The sequence below is a fragment of the Canis aureus genome, chromosome 1 (assembly GCF_053574225.1).
Source record: "Canis aureus isolate CA01 chromosome 1, VMU_Caureus_v.1.0, whole genome shotgun sequence".
Lineage (NCBI taxonomy): Eukaryota > Metazoa > Chordata > Mammalia > Carnivora > Canidae > Canis > Canis aureus.
In genome coordinates, this window is record NC_135611.1 from 93,450,556 (window position 1) to 93,468,243 (window position 17,688).

Sequence of the window (17,688 nt, forward strand, 5' to 3'; positions counted from 1 at the left end):
AGAAGTATAAGGAATACCTCGATGATGACAACAATGATTAAAGTCTATAACACAAAGTGAAATGAAGCCCTAACCTGTGAATTGGATCAATTTAATGTAGGCAGCTAAACAAAATGATTCAGTTAAAGCAAATCCTTAATTGCTCGTTGGGTTGCCAGATTTAGCAAATAAAAATAACCGGCAATACTACTCAGCAAAAGGTTTTTGCTCAAATTCTCTGAAGAGTCCCCTCAACTTCACGTGCTTCCTGTATCTACAAAGCCTTTGGGTGTGGAGAGCAAAGAGCCAGAATGCAATGATTCTAGGGCCCAATGGCACCATCCCCCAGCTGGTACCCCACTGGCTGGGGGATGGTGTTGACCCAGCCTGTGTGTGGCATCTACCCTGCAGGACCGTAGAAACATCATGATCTCTTTAGACCTATCCTAGAAGGAGCCATGAAAGCTTTCCCTGGGTCCCTTGTCTGTGGATGAAATGCCCTAAGTTCCCTTCCCCCGCTGAACCAGATGTAAGGGTACATGGTGAGGTGACTGACTGATCCTTCCCTCATCCTGTCCTTGATGTCTGTATCTAGTTCCAAGAAATCCAAGGAGTTAATACAGTACTGTGAACATCTAATGTAAAAATCTGCTGACTCAGAAAAATTTCCCTGGTGACAAGATGTAGAAGAGCAGTAATTGGTGAGTCAGGAGGCCTGTGTCTGAAAGTCATGGGCCATGTGATCTTGAACAAGTCATTGCTCCACTTCCCCATCTGTTTGTTATCAATAGACCACAGCAGGACATCAAAGTGGGGTCATAACAGGAATAGAAAACAATACTTCTCTGGCTTTAGCCCCCTGCAAAATCCCCTCCCTGCTCTAATTTTGGGAGCCTCCAAACAGTATATCATCTCAATTCAAAATAAGTACTTTTCATTGACGTGTAGCATGCATGGCTTTCCTCCTCTTTGGCCCCGTATCCTTCAGAGATCCCTGTGGCCAAGGTTATCCACTAGCCCCCTACTGCTGGTGCAACTGGCAAGGCTCCACAGAGCCAAAGCCACCATGCCACACCAGGCCACCAATACTCAGAGTGTCAGTCCTAGGTCAGGGCCCTCAATACCTTGGTATCATTGCTTCCACTACTGGTGCCTAACTGTGACATGTGCAGTAGGGTGTTTATAGAAGCACCACCGCTCTGAATGTTCACACATACCCTGCAAACTAGATATAATAACTTCCATTTTATGGAAGAGGAAAATGAGGCTCAGAAAGATTAGATGGGAAAACCAAGACCACAAAACCTGTAAGTGGCAAAGCCAGGATTTGGACCCAGGTCCATGTGCCATTACACCAAGCTACCACTTAAGGGAAACGTGGAGCTCTAGCTAATCAAAGTTAATATCCCAAGTCCTTTACAATGTGTGCATTATTTCCTTTAGTGAGTGAGCCCTTATGATAGTAGATAGATGAACATACAAATTGCACTATATATTTGTTAAAAGATCTGTGAAAAAAGGTCTACAAAATTATCTGTCAACTATATATAGAAATACTTGTATAAACAGATCAGGAATACATTAAATTCCCAGAGAAAAACAGACCAAGTTAACAGATAATTCTCAGGGGACGAACTATAAATGGTTAATATCTATGTAAAAATCCAGCATTACTAGTAAATATCTTCAAATGCACTAAAATGAGTTTTTTTTTACCTCTGAAATTAGAAAAGAAAAATACTCAAAGTTGGTAGTGCCACTGGCTTCCAGGGCACAAATTGGTACAATTTCCCAAAAAATGATCTCGCAATTACTTAGCAAAAATCTTTTCTTTTCTTTTCAAATTTTTTATTTAAATTCTAGTTAGTTAGCAAGCAGTACAATATTGGTTCCAGGAGTAGAATTCAGTGGTTCATCACTTCCATTGAACACCCAGTGCTCATCACAAGTGCCCTCCTTATTAATGACCATCATCCATCTAGCCCATTGCCCACCCATCCTCGGTTTGTTCTCTATCTTTAAAGCATAAATCCTTTAACCAAAAATTCTCATTGTAGGATTTAGTGCTGAAAAAATCATCAGAAACTTTTTAAAAGACTTATCTATAAGGACATTCATCAAAGTGTTAATTATTATAAAAATCAAAAAATATAAATTATCTAAAAATCAGAAAATGGTTAATTAAATGCAGCCATATGACTGGATACCATGCAGTTATTAAAGTGATATAGTCAAAATGATTAATGACAGGGAAAAGTTCTTATATCACCATTAATTTGAAAATAAAAATACTAAATTGTTTTAGTTTAAGTAATACTTTTGAGTTTAAAAGACTGAAGGCAATATTTGCCAATGATTCTGAACATTTCAAATGTTTTCTGCAATGATGTGTATTTCATTTATAACCAGGAAAATACAGCTAACAAAACTTCAGTTGCCTGCACGTCTTTTTTTTTTTTTTTTTTTTTTCTAACATGCTGAGTTGGATGAGGGTCTCCAGCAACACAGAACTAAAAGAACATGGTGGATCCCTCCTGGGCAATCATTTTGGCTCTCTTTCTTTCATATCACAAAGCCAGATAGGCGCTGAACAACATAAATAGCAGTAATAATAGAAACAGTAGCAGCTAGTTTTGAGTCTTTCCTCAGTGCCAGGTTCTACACTCAGCTCTTTATACTGTATCATTCAATTTTCACAAAACCATATGAGACATGCAGCACCTTACCTGAAAGATTGAAGACAGTCTCAGGGAGATGAAAATATTTGCCCCAAACCTCAGAGTTAATGTGTGCCTAAGCAGGGGCTAGAAAACAAATAGGACTCTCCAGAATACTTTGCCATTTCCCTAATGTCTGACTGGTAAGGGTTAGAAAGAAAATTCATTGGATTTCTTTTTTTGGAAATACAAAAATTATATTTATCCATACCATGACTTCTTTTCATAGAAGTCAAGACATTCAATTCTAAGCCTGTCTCTTTTCCTAACAAGCCAAGAGACCCTGAACAAGTCATATCGCGTCTGAGATTCTATTACTCCTAGGTATTGAAGGTTTAGCTGATTAAAACACAGCTTGCTAAGTCATTCTCCAGACCTACCTAATGGGCCTTTTGGGGGTTGAGTCTAGCATATATTTTATTCTTATTCAGAAGAGTTCATCTCTGGGCTGGTATTTTGGAACCAACATATTAAATAATCTAGGAGGTATCTTTCCTATCCACCAATTACTGCATGGTTGAAGCCTCAGGCTTGAGATCAAGACGTAGCCACCATTGGATTTCAGACAAATCTGAGATGATGGGCATAAAATACTAAGGATGGGTCCACTGGGGATCAGTCTGCATGAGCAGAAGTCAGAGAGAGACAAATCAGGAGAAAGCAGTGTGAGTCCTGGACAATGGTCCCTGCAGCCAGCCCCAAGGACAAGGGTCTGAATTCTAGGAAAGAGGTACAGAGAGTGAAGGAACCAAAGGGGTCACTTCACATTATCACCTAACAAGCTTTTGAAAAATACTGTTGACTGGGTCCTACCTCCAGATCCTTACTTAATTGGTTTGGAGTATGTGCCTGAGCCTTGAGATTTTTTTTAAAAGATTGTACTTATTTATTTATTCATGAGACACAAAGAAAGAGGCAGACATAGATAGAGGGAGTAGCAGCCTCCCTATGGGAAGCCCAATGCAGGACTCGATCCCAGGACCCAGGGATCACGACCAGAGCCAAAGGCAGTGCTCAATCACTGAGCCACCCAGGCTTGGGATTTTTAAAAGCTTCCTAAGTGGTTCCATTTTGAAGCTAAGGTTGAGATTCTGCATTAGGAAACAAGACACAAAGCCCTCAAAATGAGGTGGCTTTATGTATTATAGATGTACCCTTAAAATGGTTGAAAATTGGTATTTCAAGGACCCTCCTGGTGATTCACAAGAAAAAATAATCATCTTTTGGGTCTAGAAACAATTGAGATTCTCAATACAATACTTCCTCAATACATTTCAGGGAATAAACTCCAAAGCTCAGTCATATTTCAGTAGCTTATTCGGCTTCTGAGTTTGGTTTCATAGAAAGGATCCGGTCTCTGAGTGTATGAGTCACATGAAGCCTATCCTAACAGACTGGATTTTTCTTCTTCACTGAAGTGAGTGAAGTGGTCTGTTGTTTTGTCACTGCCTAGCTAAAGCCAGTGGGAGGATGCCAGTTATCATTTGAAGAAAAGGTATCGTTTTGAAGTACCAGAGACAGCGGATGAATTGTATTCACGAAGTAGATGTTTCACTCTACTTTTTAATTTGCTCCTGTTTGAGTTAACAGAGAGTTTCATCTTTATTTTTAAAGAATGACATTTACACAGCCGCTCAAACTGCCAATCTGTTACATAAACAGCCTTGTTTTCCAAAAGGCTGGCACCGCCTAGAGGCCAAATACGTGCAGCATTTTGGATTTCTCTGGGGAAGGAGTCTTCAACCTGCTGCCTTCAGCCACTTGTGACAAGCCTCAGTCATGAGGAGTTAGGGTCAGGAGGGGCAAACTGGATTTTTCATACTGCAAAATTTCCTAAGCCCAGGAGTGATTGGGGGAGAGTACCAGAAAGAAATTTAAAAGCCGGTCTCCAATGCAATGGTGGGGTTGGTGAGTCCCGGAACAAAAGAAGGTTCTCACGGACATCAGAAGTTGAGCTCTGGAACCAGACACTGGGCTTGGCCAGTGACTTCACACCTGGCTTTGCTATCCGTGCATTGATGGAGGAGTCCAAACCTTCTGAATCTAAACTAGGGCTAAAATCTGAAGGTTCCATAAGTTGATTTCACCAAGGTTCAGGACAATAGCCCATTAAGCCAGTATTTTTCAGTTGGTTACATATCATTTACATCAGCATCATTGTAGATACCAGCGTAAAATGCTGTTTCCTAGTGGCCACCCTGGATCCACCAAAGCAACATCTGTTGGTAGGGCCCAGGAATCTAAATTTTAACAATCTACTGCAAATAGTGTCTTGAGGTAGCTCTCATCAAAGTTTGAAATGGCTGCTAAAAGTCCCTGGGTTGCCTTGGATGGGCTGGGCTCTCTTTCGATAGAGCATGGCTTATCAATTGAGGAAGCACCAGTGTGTGCAGGGCTGACCTCAGAGCTCTTGCATCTCCCACATGCACCTAGAGGCACATGTGTACTCTGGACAGGTATGCACTGAGCCAGCCTTGGGCCAGGCCCCTTAAATCACAATGTCAACCAGCTAATCTGATCCATTAGTCCTTGCTAAGTGATTTGTGCTAATAATCAAGGTCTAGTCCCCTGGTTCTCCAACCTTAGTGTGTATCAGAATCACCAGAAGCATCTGCTAAATACAGATTACTGGGCTCCACTCCCAGAGCTTCTGATTCGGCAGGTATGGGAGAAGGCCCAAGAATCTGCATTTCTTACAAGTTCCCATAAGATAATGTTGATGCTACTGATCCAGGGACCACTGGTTCTCAAGTTTTGTTGGGTATTCAAATCAACAAGAGAGCTTTAATATTTTTTAACGAGCAGACCAAACCTCATCCCAATTCAATCAGAATATCTGGGGGGTGAGACCAAGCTATCTTGTGATTCCAACATGCAACCAAATTTGAGAACTACTGGTGTAGAACTATAGTCCTTAACACTGTTTAAGAGTGTTATGCATAAGAGCCTGTGGAATTTGCTAGGGTGAAGATTCCTGGGCCTCCATCCAATGAAATCTGACTCAGAATGGCACCAGGAGAGCCTATGCAATGGGGTTTTTGACAAGCAGCTCAGATACTGCTGACACAAAGTGAAGTGCAAAACCTCTTTTTTTTTTTAAGATTTATGTATTTATTTAATGAGAAAGAGAGTAGGGGGTGAGAGGGGTAGAGGAAGAGGGAGAGAGAATTCACAAGCAGACTCCCCACTAAGATATGGGGCTTGATCCCAGGACCCTGAGACCCTGACCTGAGGTGAAATCAAGAGTTGGCTGCTTAACCTACTGAACCATCCATGTGCCCCCCAAGTACAAAACTTCTAAGAGCACATGAACATCCCCATGGAAAGTTTTTTAAACACTAGTGCCCACCTATCCAGAGACTCTGATTTAGTTGGTCCAAAGTGTGGCCCCTGTATCTGAAACATTCATAGCTCCCCAGTTGTTTTCCTATTTTAATACACAGCCAGGCCTGAGAAGCACTGGTTTGTGCAACAGTATCACCTGTGGAACCTGTTAAACTGCAGGTGCCCACTTCCCACTCCTGAGTTAGTGAATCAGAATGTTTAGCAGTGACACCAGGGTATGCGTTTTTAACAAGCCTCAGAGAATATTCTGAGCATAGCCAGGTTTGAAACCACTGGTCTAAATTAAATTTCCCTTTTTTAATCATGGACTTTTCAGAAAATCTGTGAAAACTACTGGCTTAGATGAATGCTATTCTCACTGTTTCTGTTAATAACAGCAGTTCTTCAGCATCTAGACATGGGTGCTACTCTAAATACATTATCACTGATCCTTACAGCAACCTTCAAGAGCTGAATTTTAGAGGAAAGCAGTGGTAACAGATTTGTTCAAATCCACATGTCACCTGACATGAAACAGCTCCAATTCTAAGGTGGAACATTCTGAGATGCTGGGCTCTTGGTAGAGATGGAAATGTGGCCCAAGGTGGTTCTGAATGACCCACTACCTCAGGCACTGGTACCTTAAATTCAAGCAGAAAGCTTCCCATTGCCCTTGTCTGCCCACACGGGATGCTGAAAGTTCCACAACAAGTTTTGTTTAAAGAGAGAGAGAGAGAGAGAGAGAGAAGGAAGGCAGGCAGAAAGAAAAGCACAGCACAGCATATTTTTGGTGGTAGACTGGAGACTTCTCACATTGACATTGACACAAAGATTGAGCAGACATCAAGATTTAATACATGCCAGTGACAAATGGCTTTGCTTCTTGCTCAGTGGTGAATTCACAAGATCTCCATGACTTGATCTAGTGTGAGGTTATTATTTCCCTGGGATTTCTGGATCTATTCTCTCTTTTTCCAGACTTCTTCATACTTTTCCATATTTTCTTATATGGACAACTTTTAATTACTACAGGGGAACAGAAATAACATGTAGTTTTAAATCCATAAATAACCCAAAATGTCTATACCCAAGTAGAAGCTTATTAACTACAAATCAAATGAGAAAAAAGTATATCACTTTCCTTTAGCTCACACAACTGACATTTTCTGAGTTTTGAGTCTGCCAACAGATAGAAGTTAGGGGGGTGGGGGAAGAGTTCAACATAACAATTAAATATAACTTAGCTAATTCCACTTTGAAACACTCTCTTATTGTCTTAGCTCACCCCTGTGTCTTTGAGAGAAATGCTCCATCTTTCAGAATATATCCTCCTTCCCCATTTTCCTTACTGATATGGCTCCTAAGCCTGGGGGTAAGCTTCTGTGTACTTGTAGTGGCAGTAGAACAGGAATGTAATGATGGCCCATGTAGTAACCTCCATACCGTTGTCATTGTTCATGAAGACACTGGGCTGATCTACCCCCTGGACCCCTGAACCTGCTGATCACTGTAGGTACCTGATCCTACCTGATTCTCTTGGAATTGTGCTAACACTCACAGCTAGAGTCTATTGTCCTCAAGGCATCCTCTGGCTGCAAATCTTGCTTTGCGATCTTTTGTATTTTCTGGTCCATTAGTTCCCTGAGCATTTCTGTGTTTCCTATGAGGGGACAGATTTTCCCAGTTGGTTTCTCTGACCCCATAGGCACGTGCTATATATTCTGTACCAGTATGATTTCCTCCATGGTTACTGTTCTTCCTCCCCACCACCATTCCACTGAAACTACTCTTCTCAAGTTCTCTGATGACCTCCATATTGCCCAACCTAGAGGCCAATTCTCAGTGCTCATCCTATTTCCCACATTAGCAGGATTGGAGAGTTGACTGTTTGCTCCCTGAATTACCTTCTTTACTTGGGCTCCTAAAAATCCTGGTCTTCTTCTAACTTCATTATCAACTCTTCCCTGATTCCTCCCCTGATTTCTAAATGTAAAGTAACCCAGGGCTCAGTCCTTAGGCCTCTTCTTCAGTTCTCCCTTAAATTCACTCCCACGGTGTCCTCATCTAGTCTCCTGGCTTTAAATCTGCTAACGATTCCAAATTTCGCTGTAAGTCTCAACCTCTCCCACATATTCTAGATTTCAATAACCAAGTGCTAGTCCACAGTGTCATCTGGTTAACCAACAGGCATCTCCAACCTGATCTGTCCACACTAAATTCTGATCTTTCCACCTAAAATCCACCCCTTCTACAATCTTCCTCAACACACCAGGTAGCATTTCTCCTTCTGGTTCCTCAGGCCAGAATTCCTTGTCTCTTCTCTTCCTCTTAGGTTGTCAAAGCTCATCCATTAGCAATCTTGTTGGCTCTACCTTCAGAATATATCCAGAATTCATACTTCTCACTGTCTCTTCACTACTGCCAACTCTGGTCTAATTCTTATCTGTACATGAATCATGGCATTAGTCACCTGGCTGGTCTCTTCCTTCCACACTTTGCTTCCCTTCAGTCTATTCTCAATACAACAACCAGAATGATGCCTTTAAGCCAAAGTCAAATTAGGTTACTTCTCCATTCAAAAGTGTCCAGGAATTTCTACCTCAGAGTAAAAGCCAAAGTACTTACAAGGTCCTGTACAATCTACTCTCACCAGAACGCCTGGGTGGCTCAGTGGTTGAGCGTCTCTGCCTTTGGCTCAGGCCCTGATCCCAGGATCCGGAATCGAGTCCCACATTCGGGCTCCCTGTGAGGAGCCTGCTTCTCCCTCTGCCTATGTCTCTGCCTCTCTCTCTCTGTCTCTCATGAATAAATAAATAAATAAATCTTAAAAAAAACTACTCTCACCATTTCCTGCCATGTCCCACTGTTACCTCACTGACCTCATCTCCTACCTCTGCCCTTCCTTCATTCTGCTTATTAAAACACCCTTAGCCAGTTCCCTCACCCACTCCAGGTATTTATGGAGATAATGCCTTTTAAGTAGGGCCCTCTATAATAATTCTAGTAAAAAAAAATTATGAACCCACCCCCAAGCCCACCTCTTCATGCCATCTAACTCCTTACTTTTTTTGCTCCATACATTTTTTTTTTTTACCAGTGGACATGTATTTTATATATTATTTATTGTCTGGTTCTCTCAAAATAATGCAAGCTCATGATGTCATTTTGCTGGAACAGTAGGTGCTCAGTAAGTATTTTTGAGTATATCTTATTAATTCTAATACTCACTACCCCTCACCCCACCAACTGGGGCTTTGACCTGCAGAAGAGGAACCAGCACCCACTTACCTCATCACTTGCCACTGTTCCACATTTTCCCCTTCCTTAAAGACTTTAAGTGTGGCAAACTGCATAGAGCAATTTATCTCCACTTCTCAAACTCATTTTCCAAGATAAAATATCAATAGATAGTATTTAAAATTTAAAAGTCAAAGTTATGTGTAATTCTGGAATATGGCAGAAGATAAAGCAGAGTTGAGTGGTTGCCTCCAGGGAATAAGAATTTGGGGATAGGGAGGAATAAGAGATTATGCTGTTGGGTTTGTTTTGTTCTGTTTTTTAAGTTTTGGGGTACATTCTGCAAAAATTTAAAAGAGGTAAAATACAGCAACAGAAGAATATTTCAAACCAGTGAGATCTAGGAGACAAGAAATAAACACAGAAAGACTGAACAGTACAATCAACTCACTTGTTTTAATTGCTGAAGAACCTGACATCCACTGAATGAAAGACATAAAAATCAATCATGTACATGACTGCAAAGAAAATCTCAAGAAAATATGGCAAGTAGAGATTTTACAGATCTCTTTCTCTATTAAAAATCCAGTAAGATTAGGAATAAATGATATATAAAAGGAGCTTTAGAAATTCAGAAATTCCTTTTCTCTCTTGACGGAGCTAACTTTCAATAGCACTTTCTCCCTGGGGACACAATACATAAAAAGCTTCATTTGACAGTCAAAGCTCAGCGATGACTTTGGTGTTCTAGCTAGTGACTGCCTTGCCCCTGAAGCACTGAGATTCATTGATTAAAAGGATGTGGAGCCATATGGCATCTTGATTTAAGGGGAATAAAAAATACATTAAATAATTCCTAAAATATCATCTCCATTATTCATTAGTGTGGTCATTACTTTAAATCCAGAGCCACAAAATGCCATTCAACTTGATGGGAAGGACCAGAATTGCCAATCTCAGTTGCACCTCTATGAGCATCTTTGGTCAGCATCTCTGAAAGGACTGATGAGCAATGAGGCAGTAAGAGTCATCCAATTGCTAAAAAACGTCTTTAAAGTATCTGGATGAGTGCTTCTCAAAGTTATGTATCCGTTAAAATGCATGTTCCTGGGCTTACCCCTGCCCAACTGAATCAGAATACGTGGAGAAATAAAAAAATCTAGTTTACTGATAGGCTTTTTTGCTGTTTTTGAAAACTACTGATTTACATAATCCACTAAAATCAATCCCCTAATAATCCAGAGTGAACTAAAATCACAGAAGGAAATGGACTTAGCATAGTAGCTCCCCTTTTTGTTGGGGGGTGGGGAGGGTCTACTGCTTTACAGTTTAATTAAAATGAAAGTCTTAAGAATAACTACCTGACAGGCATGACACACAACTATTATACTAGGTTATCTTTTATAATATTGACCTTGACTCACTAGACATTCTAGTAAAGGAAACGATAGAGTTTCAGTTTGACATGGAACATCTGCCTTCCATCCACATTTCTCATGTTATGTCAACCATTTCCCAGCACTGGATCTCCAGCCAGTGTCCCACACGTGCAGGATGGGTATTCCCACCCCATTTGTTCACTACCCAGGACGATCCTCAAAAAGAATACCTTCCCAAGTTAGGCAAGATATTTCACAAAATAATAAAATGCTGTTCATGAATCTCTTAATTGGTAATTTAACTTCTAAGATGTTCTAATATTTCTCAGACTAATATGAAGAGATGTTTAGACCAGTGTGCTAGGTGCAGCATAACTTACATAAGCAAAAATTTAGAATCAGCCTAAGTAGCTGTAATGATTGGAGTTAAGTGTGTCTGCATATAAGAGAACATTTAAAATAATCATCATTTAACCAAACAAATATATTTTTCCCTCACCTGGAATAAGTTCAGAGGAAGGAGGCCATCCAGGGTTGATACAGCATCTTCATCTCAGTAACCAAGGTTCCTGTCTTGCCAGTTCACCATCCTCAGGAAGTGGTTTCCATCCTTCAAGGCCTACTGCACAGCCATGTTTGCTACGTCCTTCCAGATACCCACTCACGACCTGGGACAGCAAAGGGAAAATAGGTGGAAATCTGAGCAACCAGCCAGGTTTAAATCAAGGACAAATATTAAGCTTTAAGGGACACATTGCACTGGACCAAGTTTACTGGATTCAACTTAAAATTAAGATTTTTCTTCCAACTTCTATATGGATGGGAACTACTCATGACGTTTGAATGATAGAAAATTTCTTTAAACTACATTTTCTCTGTTCACCTGAGTACAGTGAGAGTAAATTCACAGTTCTACTATGTGGTATCTCTGAACATTTAAAAAACTTTAAAGTCTCCTTCAGATGGCTTTATCATCTCAGTTTTAGAGGTAAAGGACTGATTTTCCCTTCCAAAGTGTGAGACATAAGGATCCCACCTCCGGTGTTCCTCTTAAGTCAAATGGTATCTTCCTCTTGGGCCACAGAGGAAGTGGAGTCCATATGTCTCCCTCACTGTCTCTCCTGCCTCGTCTACCCACAGTGTCCTCGGGTCAATAAAGGTCAGTTTTTCTTTTACTTCCTCCTCCTCTCTCTCTGGACTTCCCTTAGTACCAGGACCAGCTACATAATTTTTGGAGCCCAGTGCAAAATGAATCAGGGCCCCTTGTTCAAAAATTATTAGGAACTTCAAGATGATAACAGCGGAACATTAAACCAAGTACAGAGCCCTTCTAAGCATGGTGCCGTGCGGCTGTACAAGCTGTATGTCTATTTAGCTGGTCCCATAGCTGGCCCCACCTCTACCCAATGCCTTAAAGTGGTAGCTTTGGGGCTTTCACTCTCCCTACATAACTTCCTCCTTTCTGATTCTGGATTACCACTTAGACCTTATAGCTGATTAGAATAACTTCTCTAGATGTAAAGGAGGTCTGGACTTCAAGCTTACTTTCTTGTTGTGGAAATCGAACAAAATTTAACCCAATGCTAAAAGCTGATTAATATCTTTTTAGAAAATAGTGGGTGTTTCCCACCTCTTTCCTAGAAGCCGTGCCAATCACACTACAGCGCAGGGTAAAAGATTTTCAGGATAGGACAACAAAATATCTGAAAACATTATTAAAATAGTATTCTTGTCACAAAGAAAAGAAATACAAATCCCAAACCTAAGAATAGGAGCTTATAAAACAACAACAACTGGATTTGAAAAAAAAAAAACTGAGTAAAAATCCAAAAATGAAAATATGCTCATTTAAAAAAAAAAAACTGAAAACAGGATTAGTGAAATGAGAACTTAAAAAATAAGAGCAAACATAGCCTGGAGCAATAAAGAAAATTAAGAATAAGATGTTTGGGTGCATGGGTGACTCAGTCAGTAAAGCATCCAACTCTTGGTTTCGGATCAGGTCAGGATCTCAGGGCCATGAGATCACACCCCATGTCGGGCTCTACACTCAGCACAGTCCCACTTAAGATTCTCTCTCTTCCCCCCTTTCCCTCTGGCCCTCCCCACTCCACTCTTGCTCTCTCTCATTTCTCTCTTTAAAAAAAAAAGTATTATGAACAAGATGCTAAGAGACACGGAGGAAAGAAAGGAGACAGTTCAGTATATTCTTAGTTGAAATTCCAGAAAAATGTAATGGAGAAATCTGGAAAAAAGGCAAAAGACAATTGATAAGAATTTACCGAATCAAAAGAATTAAATAAGTAAAAAGTCATGAGCATGATAAATAAGAACAATTTCAAACACACTATAGCGAAACTACAGAATATTAAAAGAAAATCTGCAAATCAAACCAAGAAGGCAGATTATCTTAAATTGAAAACCCCCACATTCAGCCTGGCTGCAGACTAGCTGCAGAAGCAACAGATGCCAAAAGAGAAAAATTCCATCCTCACAGTTGTTTAAGGGAGAAAACTGACACAACAGAATCCTACCTACAGATAAGTAATCCTGTAGGAGTGAAAGTAATATAAGTACATTTTTTATATGTCCCAAACCCAACATGCAAGATAGACTCCAGCAAGAAAGAACAGGAAGTCAGAATGAAAGATGACATTTGAGAGCAATGGTAAGAAAAGAAAAAGAAAACTGGTATAGAATATGCTAACTAACAATTACAACCATTCTTTAAGAACAAGGTAGAACTAAAACTCCAGACAATAGTAATACGGGAGGTTAAAGAGCATTCTTTGCAACAGGAAAAAAACGAGGCTAAATTTCTCATCTGTTTAGAAGAACAGAAATTAACTTTAATATTTATTTTAAGGGACACATGGGAGGCTCAACAGTTGAGCGTCGGCTTTCGTCCCGGGTCGTGATCCTGGGGTCCTGTGATCATGTCCCACATTGGGCTCCCCGCGGGGAGCCTGCTTCTCCCTCTGCCTGTGTCTCTGCCTCTCTCTGTGTCTCTCATGAATAAATAAATAAATAAATAAATAAATAAATAAATAAATAAATCTTTTTAAAAATATATATTTATTTTACAATACCATGAGTTGTGTGTAACAATATTGTTAAAGGTACGTACTAAGGGGCTAGAAATAGAATGTGTTAACTTTCAAAGTAGGAGAGAAGGGGAAAGAGAGAAAATTTGAGCACTCCATTGAAGGCAGATGGGAGGGTAGCAAACAAAATCGAAAAACAAAAGCAAACAGAAACAAACTAAAATGGTACAAGTAATTCCAAATAAGTCATATACCATAAATAAATAAGACTCATTCACTAACAGATCTTCGCAGGTAAGTCAATGTTGATTGAGAAAAGTAACCTATGCAATATGATATATTCAAAGAAAGACATGGGGTAAAATGTCCCTCGTATACATTTAAAACGCACACATATGCTAGTACATACTGTCCTTTGATATGTAAGAATGCACATTAAAAGTATTGAAATATATTTTAAGAATGCACCTTAAACTCAACTGTCTTTGGAATGGGACAAAACAGAATAAGGAACAAAAAGGACTTCGATTTTACCTGAAATGTTTTACATTTTAATTTTTAAAAAAAGACCAAAAGCAAACATAATAAAATACTATTGGACAGTGGGTATATAAGTTGTTTACTATTCTTCATACTGTTCAGTACTTTTTAAATTTCAAAAGTAAAAACTAACAAAATATAAATCAAGATGGGGGAAAGGGAGTGAGGAGAAATCACTTACATATCTCCGAAAATATTGTTTAGTGTTTGAGTGCTTAATATAAGTATTAAGATACACATTTAAAAACACAAAAATACATTTCTCTAAGAAACTCTGAGAATTCTTTATTATTCAGATTTTGAACTTTCCACTTAATTGGTCAGAATCAGTATAGTTTTCACAGGCGAAAAGAGCAAAAAGTATGTAATCTGGGTTGCCTAATGATGGACATCAAAGGATAATGAAAGATTTTGTTTTGAACAAAATATTATGGTTCCTTGAACTAGGGAGCAGAAAGTGGTAGCCAAAGGACTTCTGTCATTTATTGATGAGCCTTAGGTTTTTAAAATTAGTTTCTGAGCCTCTTCAAAGAATCCATTTTTATCTCAGAGCTAGAAATCTGGAGCACAGAGTTGTCATTTTCAGAGAAAATGAATGCACAGTTTGCTTTAAAAAAAAAAAAGTCAGGATTCTGAATCTGGACAAGAAATTAAAATTATACTGCTTCTACTTGAGTTATGTTTTGGATCTAAGAAGTTTGATTTAATCCTCATAGGGTTAATAGCTGTTCTTGATTAAAAAATAAATGAGACCATTTTGTAAAATATCCTCCTTTTCATAAAGTTAAGTGTTCAGTGTAAGTTTGAACTATCGTGTCCATGAAGTCAGATTCACAACTACAGGAGATCTTTGTAGTTATAAAAGAAGCTTGTCTCACTTCACCCTATTCCTCCTTTAAATAAAAAATGCAGCCATTGTATTGAGCTTTGCTAACATCAGTAAAGCTCAGGCAACACCCAGAAGTGCCCTCTTTGGGGTGGCTGACTGATTTTCTCAAGGTCATGCAGGGATATGGCTCAGGAACAAGGGGAAAACCTGAGGTTTGCCTGTGACTAGTAAACTTATACTGGGCTCTTTGTGTGAAATCCCTTGGTCACCAATCTCCAAATTAAAAATAGTTCACAATTCACCACGAGTCCTTTACGTCCTGTGAGAGCATGGGAATATGAGTGGCTGAGGGATGGTGGGGCATATTCTAGGTAAACCCAAGAACCTTTCCTCAAGCTCAGTACTAAAGAGCACAGATGGTAACCAAGTAGCCTGTTCCACTTATAGATGACCATTAAAGTGAATTCTGTCCTGGGTTGAGCTGTCTCTGTGTAGGGAGACCACTCACAGGCTTTAATGGATATGGAAATTATCAGGATAGAGGCACCCAGAGGGGAGATGACCAGGCCCAAGGCAGGCCTGAAGGGCTAGGTGTGGTGTTGGGCATTCAGCTTACCTTGGTGCCTTCATGCCAAGAGACTCTGGAAAATAACATTCAGGTGGAATGGTCGAAAGAATAAATTGTGGCCATAAATTAATGTTCTCAAGCACTGGTCAAAAGTGAATCCTCTTTGGTGAATCTTAGATTTTGTGAACATATCACATGATACACAAAACAAGTTCTGTTTTTTATACATTTAGCAGGTGTAAGTAACAACCCTTCGAGCTGAAATATGGGGTCCCTGCACTCCTTAAGAGCTCCAGTCCTTAATGGTTTGTTGCTTCACCAGTTCAATCAGGAGGTTAGTTAGCTCTTTGGAAAGTTATGTCAGCCTGAGTATGGTGGCCACCAAGACTTGGTTTTATCTTTGATCCCTGAATGAACAAACACAACTTGCCCCAACCTCTCTGTTTCCTCCAACTCTGAGAAGCATCCTGTTCTGACATCCCTATGCCATTAAAGGTTAATACTGTTGAGGCAAAGGTGACCAGACTTCTGTGCCCCACCAATCAGGTAAAACCACAGGTTGGGTGCAGACTTCTGTAGCCAAGCAACCCCTCAAAGCCTCCACTGTCTTAATGCACATGAAACTGCTTGCTATCTGATCTGCTTTTGTGAAGTCTCAGGCCTCTGACCTCAGGCAGCCTTCTTTAAAAGATGAGGAGGAGGTGTGAGAGTTCACTGGCACCAAAGCTAACTGAGCCTCAGCGTTCCAAAGTTCAGGGGCCAGGGTTTCTCTCTGGACTCAGCCCCGCTCAGAAAGAACTAAGGCATTTCCAGAACTGTCTCTGGGTATTGGCCCAAGGGCAGCATGATTATCTGTGTGTATGTTACCAGCAAAACTGGGGACTACATTCTGATTCCTCACCTAAGATTCTACAACATCAAGAAGTTACCAAAACGCATCTTAATTTGGGGTAGGATGGAGTCTAGGAGGTTCCTGACACAGACCTAGACCCTTCCCCTAAACATCACAGCAGAATAGTACTCAACTGTTTCTCCTGGAGCCTGCTTACCTCCTGCACGAGAAGTATGTTCTGAATTATATGTGCTGTCCTTAGTTTGGCGCCTGTAGCTGTTGAGTCTTTTTTATTTCTCACAGTCTCAACTGTGCCACTTCAGGAAAACGGACTGGCTAAGAGCACTTTCCAAAAGAGTATTCTGCTAAACTCACAGGTCAGACAATGACAAGCAAATGTATATGAATGAAATCAAGGGCCTCAGTTGAAATGCCAAACTTCCTAAGCATTTTCTTTGTGAATAAGATTCAGTTAATACCCTTCAACCAGGACACCTCTCTTTATGCTGTGGGAAGAATGAGAGTACACCCTATTCGTGGGCCTGAGGTTCCTAGCCAGAGTCACTTTACTGAATGAGTAGGTAATGGTTCCTTTCCCTTTTGCTGTATTTAACACATAGCTGTACACTCTGGCCTGGAATCTTACTTTTTATAGTCAATATTGCCTATAATAACTGCCTGCCCTCGAGAACCCATCTGCCCCATCTCATTGAAGCCAAAATCCCAATGCACAGAGTTGCCCTACACAGTTAAGTCAGTGGCATTCATGCAAAGCAATGCACCATTCACAGGGTTTTCTCAGGCCTCTCTCACTGTGATCCTGGAACCAGAACAATTTCACTGGCAGGCACTGGGATGATGCAGAAGTTGTCCATGATCTCTCTGGTCAGATGTCATTCTCCCTCCAGCAAGACAGGCTACAATTCCACCGAAAAAGTCATTCCTTTGGGCAAAGGCACTGTCATCTCCAAGAGTTCTTGGAAGCAAAGGAGCAGAGGGGAAAGTGGCCCGACTTTGGAGTTGGGCAGATCTGAGTCCCAATAAAAACTCTGCTACTTATCGGCCATAAGATCATGGATCAGATACTTAACCTCCTTGAGTCTTAGATGGGCCTTAGGAAAAACCCAAGAATTTTACAGGGCTCACATTAGGCAGCATCTATTTAGGCAATGTACCTAGAATACTAATGCCTGATACAGTATAGATTCTAATAAACTACAGATGTCACTACAAGTATCA

At 40.3% G+C, this 17,688-nt stretch overlaps 1 protein-coding gene across 29 annotated transcripts in view; it reads right to left on the minus strand.

Annotated features, from left to right (window-relative positions):
* Positions 1-17,688, minus strand: part of GLIS3 (GLIS family zinc finger 3) — a 548,443-nt gene that overhangs the window by 491,008 nt on the left and 39,747 nt on the right. For all 29 annotated transcript variants that reach the window (XR_013385993.1, XR_013386010.1, XR_013386000.1 and 26 more), the window contains one exon: positions 11,136-11,304. The gene's annotated coding sequence lies outside the window, so the exon portion shown is untranslated. The remainder of the gene's footprint in view (positions 1-11,135; positions 11,305-17,688) is intronic.